The sequence below is a fragment of the Salvelinus alpinus genome, chromosome 6 (genome assembly GCF_045679555.1).
Source record: "Salvelinus alpinus chromosome 6, SLU_Salpinus.1, whole genome shotgun sequence".
Taxonomy (NCBI): Eukaryota; Metazoa; Chordata; class Actinopteri; order Salmoniformes; family Salmonidae; genus Salvelinus; species Salvelinus alpinus.
In genome coordinates this window covers 52,367,463-52,379,326 of record NC_092091.1, presented here as the reverse complement: position 1 = coordinate 52,379,326, position 11,864 = coordinate 52,367,463, and the positions used below count along the sequence as shown (strand labels likewise).

The following is an 11,864-nucleotide window of genomic DNA, read 5'->3' as shown; positions in this document are numbered from 1 at the left end:
CGCCATGAGATACGTCACGCTGGCATAGATGTCCTCTTTTGGGAAGGTCACCACAGGCATGGTTCCAATGGCCAGTACGCAGTTGGTTTCGCAGACATTCACGACAGGGCTGAAGAGTGGTCTCGCCTGAAGAAAGGTATTGGGCTCTTCTCCAGACTGACACAAACACAAAGAGAAAAACAAATATGACCACAAAGACAATTTACACTCTTTGTATGTTATGGTTAAGTAATAAATTCTAATACATGCACAGCGTTATTTAAACAAAAATGAATCCGTTCATGGAATTCTCCATTGTCAACAGAACCAGTAATTACCTTTGTCCAGCAGCGGTGGCTTCATGACCTTTTTGAACACTCCATAAAACTGTGCCTTGTTGTAAAAGGTCCCCCAGCGGGTCTTCAGTTCAGGTATGAAGCGGGAGTTCCCTTGATCGAGGATCCGCCGGAGTTCATCCATAACCTGACACAGACAGACAGACAGTGTAAGACTCTGTCTATCTAGCTGGAGGCATAGGAAGCATTAGCCTGGTTACTACCAGACCGAATTCTAGCGAGCTCACTGTTTTACATTTGCACGAAGTAGTTTACCCCCGTCTCTGCTTATGGCTTCTCACGCTGCTCAGTTCCCACACCGCATCTCATTTGAGATTCGGTCTAGTGTTAACCAGGCTAAAGAAGCATAGGCCTACTTAAAATTAATACATTTGCTTACATGATCCAGTTCTCTGAAGCTTGAAGTATCTTGGTAGGCCTGTCCTGCTCCTTAGTAGCATCAGAGTCGATGAAGGCCCGTCTTGCTTGGAATTCAAGGTCCAGGAGCTGGGAAACATCCTTCTGGTTGGGTCTGGCCTTGGTTTTGTACATCTCCTGTAGAGTTGTATAATGTCTGGTCTGGTTCTGTAGGCTCTCAGTAGTTTCTGATGCCAGAAAACATAACAAACCCGACCAATTAACATTTAAAAATGTAGACTGAAATTAAGACCAGTGATTCCGCTGGTACTACCCCCCCCAAACCTCTCATTCCACAGGAAACACTGACGACTAAACAGTCACTTTGTTTCTAGTCCCTCATTTAGAGTAGTAGTAGAAGTTGCATTTATACAGAAACACTATCCACTATTTAAATGTGTGTACTTACCACCCAACTGTTCAACCTCTGGGGTGATGCATCTAGATTGTGGGGATCTCTCCAAGATCAGGGTTGAGGAGGTGGATTCATCAGTCTCATCAGTGGACATCTCCTGGCTGCTCTGAAATCTAAGGCTTCGTGGCCTCTTTCTTGAAGGAGTCGCTCCCTACTTCTTTTTGGGGGTTGTCACATTCTGAATCCTTTTCAAAAGCTGCTTCTTCACAGATTCCTAAAAAACAACAAATTGTTTGTGTTATAAATCACATTAAACAAAATCGAATCCAGAAATGAAACGATACAAGCAGACACATGTTGCCCTGATTGATCTGGATGAAGCACATCCCTCCTATTTTGAGTGTCAGATGTTTGCACTTTGGCTGCCAGGTTCCAACAGTGCTGCGTTTAGAAACATGTGTTGAATACCTGAGTAGTGACTTACCCACTCAGCTCCACTGGTTGTAGATCTGTCCCGCAGCATTGGGTAGTACTCTATGAGACGCTTCGCCATTACAGTGAGTTCACGGCTGCATGGATACTGGAAGTCATCCCCTGCTGCTCTCTTAACGGAAATCATGCTTGTTACTAGAGGTCGACCGATTAATCGGAATGGCAGATTAATTAGGGCCGATTTCAAGTTTTCATAACAATCGGAAATTGGTATTTTTGGACACCGATTTGGCCGTTTTTTTTTTTTACACCTTTACTTAATCTTTATTTAACTAGGCAAGTCAGTTAAGAACACATTCTTATTTTCAATGACGGCCTAGGAACGGTGGGTTAACTGCCTCGTTCAGGGGCAGAACGACAGATTTTTACCTTGTCAGCTCGGGGGATTCAATCTTGCAACCTTACAGTTAACTAGTCCAACGCTCGAACCACCTGATTACATTGCACTCCAAGAGGAGCCTGCCTGTTACGCGAATGCAGTAAGAAGCCAAGTTAAGTTGCTAGCTAGCATTAAACTTATCTTATAAAAAACAATCAATCAATCATAATCACTAGTTAACTACACATGGTTGATGATATTACTAGTTTATCTAGCTTATCCTGCGTTGCATATAATCAATGCGGTGCGTATCATTGCTCCAATGTGTACCTAACCATAAACATCAATGCCTTTCTTAAAATCAATACACAGAAGTATATATTTTTTAAACCTGCATATTTAGCTAAAAGAAATCCAGGTTAGCAGGCAATATTAACCAGGTGAAATTGTGTCACTTCTCTCAGTGTATATGCAACAGTTTGGGCCGCCTAATTTGCTAGAATTTTACGTAATTATGACATAACATTGAAGGTTGTGCAATGTAACAGGAATATTTAGACTTATGGATGCCACCCGTTAGATAAAATACGGAACGTTCCGTATTTCACTGAAAGAATAAACGTCTTGTTTTCGAGATTATAGTTTCCGGATTCTACCATATTAATGACCTAAGGCTCATATTTCTGTGTGTTATTATGTTATAACTAAGTCTATGATTTGATAGAGCAGTCTGACTGAGCGGTGGTAGGCAGCAGCACGCTCGTAAGCATTCATTCAAATAGCACTTTCCTGCGTTTTGCCAGAAGCTCTTCGCTGTGCTTCAAGCCTATCAACTCCCGAGATTAGGCGGGTGTAACCGATGTGAAATGGCTAGCTAGTTAGCGGGGTGCGCGCTAATAGCGTTTCAAACGTCACTCGCGCTGAGACTTGGAGTAGTTATTCCCCTTGCTCTGCATGGGTAATGTTGCTTCGAGGGAAGAGGGGGGGGCTGAAATCACAGGTCCCAGAGGTGCCTGGTCTACACAGGTCTGATTCTTGACCCTGTACAAGACATACATTTATTCAATGGTAATTATAAATAAAAAAGAACACCACACTGTAACAACAACCTAACAGCAAACACCAAAACAACTACATCTTTAGATACATGTATTGTAATGATGGCCAGGAAATGCTACTTTGATAAGAGGAAACACTGTCTGCATGGTTAGATGAAATGTCTCCCAAATGTCAAAATCTAACATTACCTCATTTTCACCATGAGTAAATCTCCAAATGGTTCTCCTTCTGAAGAAGTGCTCTGGCCCGAGAAAGATCACAGAAATCCTCCTTAGAGAGGCTGGGCAGCATGTCTGTGCTTATATTAGCAGCTGAAAAACACATTTAACCACATGGTAAATAGTTAAATAATTAGCAACTAAATCATAGTTTATAGACGCAAAGTGTCAGGTTGATATAGGTTATGAGACATTAGCATACTGCCTTCCCCTTCCAGTTAATGCAGGAATGATTTACCAAGCTAGCTAATGTTAGCTAACAAAATTAGACTACCAGTATATCATTAACGTTGACGTCAATTACTTTAATCCAAAAAATAGTGCAAGCTAATGAAACTAACGTTAAGGCTAAATTGTCTCCCATATTGAAAATCTTAGGTAGTTAATCTTTGCCTGCCTAGCTAAGATTGTAGACAATGACTGACACCATCGATAATTTAGCTCGCCATCTTTGACGCCCTTTCTATTTATTTTCTATTGTAAATAGAAAGAGTGCCAAAGCTAAATAATCGAAGGTGTCAGTCATTAGGGCACATTTACACCTCATCAACACTATTTCTGGCAATAAAGCACTCTCAATCTAACCAAAGTTCAAGTTTTTTCAACGAATGGCCGTTCGTGCAATTATTAACTGCTAACAGTCAACGTTACCTAGTTAAAATTAGCATGCTAACTTGGTTTGCCAACTTTCCAATTCAAATGAACGTAAGCTAATGTTAGCTTGCTAAGGAGAAAGGTAGACGGGTATAAACAAATTAACATTACCTTTTAATACTGCGGTTGATATATGATCCATGCCTAGATATGTGTCATCCATTCCATCTTCATTCGTGGTGTTGTTAGATGACTCAAATATTTGGACCGTCTTTTACTTTTTAGTTATAGGCTTCCCTTATTTATCTAGATAATGTGATGAACGTACGTCCATTAACGTACGTCCATTAAGCAATATCACACGAGAGGGAGTGCTGAATATCAGCAATGCTGTGATTCGGTCGTAGGTATGAGGCCGCAGATAATAATATTCAGTATAACAGCACGACCGCGAGTGTGATATTGCTTTTATACAACAGTTCTACAAGCGCAATTTATTAGTTAACAGTAATAAGCGACAACAGATTATGATGTGTTTATTTATTTAATGATTTATTTGGCTCGGCCAACACACATAGTTCCACAACTGGACTGGGACACATAGTTCCACAACTGGTCTGGGACTGGACTGTTGCCAAGCACCACATATACATTTTCCTACACACTAGCTTGCTACTGCTACTTTGTGTAGGTCTACACGTTACGGTCCTCTCCTGACGACCATTCATAATTTAACTAAAATGTTATTTGGGGAAATATGTTCATCTTTGCGGTGCGAAGTTTGTTACAATTTAAGATAGATAACGATCGTTAATGTAATTAACGGTTATTAGAACACCTGTAAATCGGAGTGATACATGTATAGTTAAAAGTCCCAGTGCTGTTGTACTCTACTCCAATCAAATTACTGGTCGTATTATAAATACTTGTGAACATCATTTTCAGTTCTTTCCGCCCTTTTCATCGAAAGCAGTGGGAATGTTTTACTTGCGTTTGCTTTTAGTAATGTGCTGCCATCCTGTTAGAAGGTAACAGATTATTTTATTACAATAGTTAAAATGGATTGTCATTGTGTTCCATTGTGTTATTCGCCCCCTAGTGGAACTTTCTGGTACTTAAAGACTGTACGCAAACACGAAGTAGAGAATTCGTTTTGCACGCATAGAAGCAGCTAAAAACAACGCTGGGTCTTTCAGTGTAGTTATTTCTTGTCACGCTTCAGCCTCGGAAAATATTTATTTGTAAATTCGATTCAAGCATTTAGGTAGTGATGATAATCTTGTTATTGATAGAGTTGCTTACATATCAATGTTGGTTGGTTGCATTTACTCACACAAATTGCAATGCCTTTCATGTATGCCGTCAGCTGTATTACTTTGCTCGTGCGTCATGCAAACGAATTGTAAAATATACAATACTGTAGTTGTTACTGTTTCTAGTGTAATATGCTTTGTTATTCTACAGAGATGGTTGTACATTATTAGAGTAATGAAAGGAGTTAGCCAATTACCATATGAGTAACAATTAACTATATGGTTTGGCATCATGCCAGATGTATGGTACCTTAGCACGTGCTTTGTATTCATGCAACTTCAAATGTATAATGTACAGCTACAGTATGTCGGTGTGAATTGAATACTAAAGTATATTATTTTGCAGTTTCACAACATAAACGTTTTGATTGCACCCGACCAGATGAACAGCTATCGGAGGAAAGCCAAGTACCACCGGAACAAGTAAGTAACGTTAGCTAGTTAGCATTTCTTTTTTGGTTCTCTGGATTTAAAAACAAATATTTAATGAACGGACGATACACGGACCAAAGTCATACTGTCTGTCCATAGGCTATTCGATAATTTTAGCGATAATGACTCTTATGGCTAAAGCTGGGTTAATGTGAAAATAATCAATGATAAATAGGAACAAAACACTTAAATAGCTCTATTGGTGAAACTAAATACAATTTCAAATAATAATCTGTTTCTTTGATGTGTGGTACACAGAACAACATTCAACCCGATCAGCTTCTAGCTAACTCCAGCATCACTGATAAGCAACTCCATACATCTGACTCAGAGGGGCATTGAGCAACATGGAGCTGTCACAATGCAACAAGTAAGTTACTCGGTTGGTGGCAATCTACTGAAATTGACCATATTTTAAGTACTTAGATTTACTAATAGCATTCATAGTCAGTCTTCGCAACCACTTCTCCTATCACAAACATTAGACTTGTCATGAACTAGTAATGTCCAGCCCGCACATGTCCTGACATGTGATCTTTGATGAAAATGTATTTTCATCAAATATACATTTGATGATCCTAAAAAAAAAATGGACATTGAATGTAGTATCCTGATACTACATTCAATGTCCATTTTTTTTTAGGATCAGACAACACATGCCACTGCTTTTGTGATAAATGCCAGAGCCAAGTATTGTCTCTCACAGGTAAGATGCTTTTTTCTGAACAGAGCACAGCATTTGGTTTGTTACATTATGCAGAGCATTTTGTAGTGGTTCAGTGATGGTTGAGTTCATTCTCAGTGCTAGGTTATCCACCTTACTATTGTTGATCCCTTATGTTAATGAATATGTCATAAGCAAATCTGAATATCTTAGGTATACATGGTGTGTTCCAACCTCCATGATTGATGACTTCCCCACCTCTCTCTCTCTCTCATTTTCAGAAAGGCGTGAATGACATTGTTGCTGGGGTACAGAAGTATCAATCATCACTATTGGACAACCTCAGGAAGCAGATGGAGGCAGTGCTAAAGAAGCATTCAGGATGCACATCAGGTCAACTTGAAAAAGATGCAATGGATATATTTGACAATTTCATTGACCCTTTTGCTGGTGTTGCAACAACATTTAGACAGGTCAGTGTTATTAAGTAGCAGTTTAGCTGTTTGGACGCAGAGGAAATTCCAATTGCTCGAACCATATGCAGGATGAAATGTGGAGGATCAAAATACATTTTAATCAAAGATCATAAAATCATTTATGTACCATTAGTCAAAAGTCTAGAACAGTTCTTATCACACCCAAGGATTTTGTCAATGGTTGAAAAGGGAACCCAGATGTGCAGGGAAAGTTTTTTTCATGACATTGTTGATGGTGCTCTTCTAAAATCACATCCCTTATTTTCAGAGAAACCAAAGGCATTGCAGATTGTTCTTTACACGGATGAAATAGAAATTTGTAATCCACTAGGATCCTTTGCATCAAAGAACAAGTTGTTAATGGTGTACTCCACCCTAGGAAATATAAATCCAAAACACAGGTCTAAACTGGCTGCTATCAGGCTACTTGCCATGGCTAGATCAGCAGACCTCCGTCAATCTGGTGTAGATGTAATATTGAATAGAATCATGGAAGATATGGATGCATTGTACAGTGGGGTTAAAATGCTAACTATTAACAGAGATAACTATATATGGTGCCATGGTGTCTCTGTGGAGACACCCTGGCACAACATGAACTAGCAGGGTTCAAAGAGGGTGTGGGCTTTGCCTACAATAAGTGCAGACACTGTGAGTGTTCTTTTGAGGACATGCAGTCACACTTCAATGAGGATGCATATACTAAAAGGACATTGGAGAAGCATGTCAGACAGTGTGAAGAAATAGAAAAGGTACAGACGGACTTGCTTCGCAACAGCCTGAGAACAACATATGGGATCAATAGAAGGAGCAAGTTAGTTGAATTCCCAGCCTTTGATATCATACAACAAACTCCGCAAGACATTATGCATGTCATTCTGGAGGGTATAGCCCCACTGGAAATCAAATGTGTTTTGAATCATCTTGTCGTGTCAGGACAGATTGATCTGGACTCTGTGAATTCTGCTATTCTTGGTTTCCCTTATTCCCCTCTAGATGTTAGAGATCGGCCATCCCCAATTTCTGTTAGTACATTAACGTCAAGTGATGGTAAACTAAAACAGTCATCTGGGCAAATGCTTGTCCTGCTAAGGATATTACCATTTGTTTTGGAGAGTTTGGAAGTCAATGCATATATACAACTGATAATTGAGCTAATAGAGATTGTACAGATAGTATTTGCACCTGTTCTTTCCATTGTGACTGTGTCTAGGTTGAAGTTACTCATTGAAAATAATTTGAAGCATTGGAATGGAGCTTTGTCCAGACTGCAATGTTACACCTAAACAGCATTATATGATACATTTGCCATCACAGATAAAGTCATTGGGGCCAATGGTTAGATACAGTGGGGAGAACAAGTATTTGATACACTGCCGATTTTGCAGGTTTTCCTACTTACAAAGCATGTAGAGGTCTGTAATTTTTATCATAGGTACACTTCAACTGTGAGAGACGGAATCTAAAACAAAAATCCAGAAAATCATATTGTATGATTTTTAAATAATTAATTTGCATTTTATTGCATGACATAAGTATTTGATCACCTACCAACCAGTAAGAATTCCGGCTCTCACAGACCTGTTAGTTTTTCTTTAAGAAGCCCTCCTGTTCTCCACTCATTACCTGTATTAACTGCACCTGTTTGAACTCGTTACCTGTATAAAAGACACCTGTCCACACACAATCAAACAGATTCCAACCTCTCCACAATGGCCAAGACCAGAGAGCTGTGTAAGGACATCAGGGATATAATTGTAGACCTGCACAAGGCTGGGATGGGCTACAGGACAATAGGCAAGCAGCTTGGTGAGAAGGAAACAACTGTTGGCGCAATTATTAGAAAATGGAAGAAGTTCAAGATGACGGTCAATCACCCTCGGTCTGGGGCTCCATGCAAGATTTCACCTCGTGGGGCATCAATGATCATGAGGAAGGTGAGGGATCAGCCCAGAACTACACGGCAGGACCTGGTCAATGACCTGAAGAGAGCTGGGACCACAGTCTCAAAGAAAACCATTAGTAACACACTACGCCGTCATGGATTAAAATCCTGCAGCGCACGCAAGGTCCCCCTGCTTAAGCCAGTGCATGTCCAGGCCTGTCTGAAGTTTGCCAATGACCATCTGGATGATCCAGAGGAGGAATGGGAGAAGGTCATGTGGTCTGATGAGACAAAAATAGAGCTTTTTGGTCTAACTCCACTCGCCGTGTTTGGAGGAAGAAGAAGTATGAGTACAACCCCAAGAACACCATCCCAACCGTGAAGCATGGAGGTGGAAACATCATTCTTTGGGGATGCTTTTCTGCAAAGGGGACAGGACGACTGCACCGTATTGAGGGGAGGATGGATGGGGCCATGTATCGCGAGATCTTGGCCAACAACCTCCTTCCCTCAGTAAGAGCATTGAAGATGGGTCGTGGCTGGGTCTTCCAGCATGACAACGACCCGAAACACACAGCCAGGGCAACTAAGGAGTGGCTCCGTAAGAAGCATCTCAAGGTCCTGGAGTGGCCTAGCCAGTCTCCAGACCTGAACCCAATAGAAAATCTTTGGAGGGAGCTGAAAGTCCGTATTGCCCAGCGACAGCCCCGAAACCTGAAGGATCTGGAGAAGATCTGTAGGGAGGAGTGGGCCAAAATCCCTGCTGCAGTGTGTGCAAACCTAGTCAAGAACTACAGGAAACGTATGATCTCTGTAATTGCAAACAAAGGTTTCTGTACCAAATATTAAGTTCTGCTTTTCTGATGTATCAAATACTTATGTCATGCAATAAAATGCAAATTAATTACTTAAAAATCATACAATGTGATTTTCTGGATTTTTGTTTTAGATTCCGTCTCTCATAGTTGAAGTGTACCTATGATAATAATTACAGACCTCTACATGCTTTGTAAGTAGGAAAACCTGCAAAATCGGCAGTGTATCAAATACTTGTTCTCCCCACTGTATATGCGTATGCGGTCTGAGTCTAAACATTTTCTTTAAACAATGTGCTTCCAAGCTCAATTTTACAAATATTTGTAAGTCTTTGATCAATCAGAACAAAATATATAAAAGCTGCCAAAATGTTGACAGTTCAATGCACCCAATTTTTTCAAATGAAAGGGAGATGGGACCTGTATCAGAGGTTAAAGATCTACAATATTTACGTGGAAAATTGAGGGACATCCTAGGTTTCAATGAAGTAAACCATGCTGTGTAAGTCAAATGGCTTGTAATAAATTCTAATAAATACATAACTCAGAAGTCCATGATTGTAATGGGTGCGTGCTGGTGGCAGGGAAGTCAGGCGCAGGAGAGTGAACTTGGTATAAACGGAGCAGTTTAATAAAAATTCAAAAACTCCGGAAACCAACATATATATATAAGAGGGTGCAAAATCCGTCGCACACCAGAACATAACTAGCACCAATACATACAACAAACAATCACCGACAAGGACATGAGGGGAAACAGGGGGTTATATACACAACATGTAATTTATGGGATTGGAACCAGGTGTGATGGAAGACAAGACAAAACCAATGGAAAATGGATCAGTGATGGCTAGAAGGTCGGTGCCGTCGACCGCCAAACAAGGAGAGGGACCGACTTCGGCGGAAGTCGTGACAATGATCTTTGCCAAAGTACTGAATGGTAATATGCCAGAATTTGGACTGGTCAAAAACATATTTCTTGTTGATTCTAGGCTTTATTGTTTGGAATATCAACCATTTCAAACTATATGCTTTGATAGAAACGTCATGGCTTATCAAGTTGAGGTCCCACACCTTGCACAGGCCACTGAGTTAGTGGATGCTGAAAAGCTGGTTGATTTGACCTCTTATTACAGAATTAGCAACAAGAGCCAAACTTATGTACAAGTCAAATACCATCTTGGGGATGTAATAGAATTGTACAACAGTTCAAATTACTCATAGTGTGTTCCCCAGATATGAAAAGTGTACTGTCTTTGTTCTGTACTGTATTTTGTCTACATGATTGCTGTGCTGTGTGTAAGATTGACAATAAAAGAGTGAATTCCATTTGGTCATTATCTGTTCTTAATATGTGAAGAGATGAAAAGGATAAGATACTTGAAATAAGAAATTCTGACTTTGACAAAGCAGTTTTGTGCTTGTCAGTGTTGATCAAACAGCTTTATAATTCTGGTAATTCTAGTTTCGAGCATTAAATTACTCAGAACCAGTAATACAATCTCAGTAACAAGTTATATTATCTTATTAAGATAATTAAGGACAAAAAAGCTTGAAACAAGTTAAATGCTCCAACATAAAAACTGGCTGATAAGAAGAAATATCTTGTCAGACAAAAAACAAGCATATATTGCCTTGATTTAAGATATTTAATCTTACTTAGATTTAAATTTTTGCAGTGTAATAATCACAGTGGTTGTAGAAGGTGCAACAGGTCAGCACCTCAGGAGTAAATGTCAGTTGGCTTTCATAGCCGATCATTCAGAGTATCTCTACTGCTCCTGCTGTCTCTAGAGAGTTGAAAACAGCAGGTCTGGGACAGGTAGCACGTCCAGTGAACAGGTCAGGGTTCCATAGCCGCAGGCAGAACAGTTGAAACTGGAGCAGCAGCATGACCAGGTGGACTGGGAACAGCAAGGAGTCATCAGGCCAGGTAGTCCTGAGGCATGGTCCTCAAAGAGAAAGAAAGAAAGAGAGAAAAATAGAGAGAGAATTAGAGAGAGCATACTTAAATTCACACAGGACACCGGATAAGACAGGAGAAATACTTCAGATATAACAGACTGACCCTAGCCCCTCGACACATAAACTATTGCAGCATAAATACTGGAGGCTGAGACAGGAGGGGTCGGGAGAAACTGCGGCCCCGTCCGACGATACCCCCGCACAGGGCCAAACAGGCAGGATATAACCCCACCCACTTTGCCAAAGCACAGCCCCCACACCACTAGAGGGATATCTCCAACCACCAATTTACCATCCTGAGACAAGGCCGAGTATAGCGCATGAAGATCTCCCCCACGGCACAACTCAAGGGGGGGCGCCAACCAGGACAGGAAGATCATGTCAGTGACACACCCCTCCTAGGGATGGCATGGAAGAGCACCAGTAAACCAGTGACTCAGCCCCTGTAATAGGGTTTGAGGCAGATAATCCCAGTGGAGAGAGGGGACATGACAGTGATATTTATGTTTGAGCTGATAGTGGAGGGTGAGCTGCACACAGCCAACT

General features: G+C 40.6%; 1 long non-coding RNA gene across 1 annotated transcript; it reads left to right on the top strand.

The window, feature by feature from the left end:
- The first annotated feature begins 4,662 nt into the window (after nucleotides 1-4,662).
- Nucleotides 4,663-6,785, top strand: LOC139578873 (uncharacterized). Its single transcript, XR_011675633.1, has 4 exons — nucleotides 4,663-4,796; nucleotides 5,428-5,504; nucleotides 5,772-5,883; nucleotides 6,459-6,785. It is a non-coding gene; the product is annotated as an uncharacterized lncRNA (long non-coding RNA).
- Nucleotides 6,786-11,864: the final 5,079 nt, after the last annotated feature.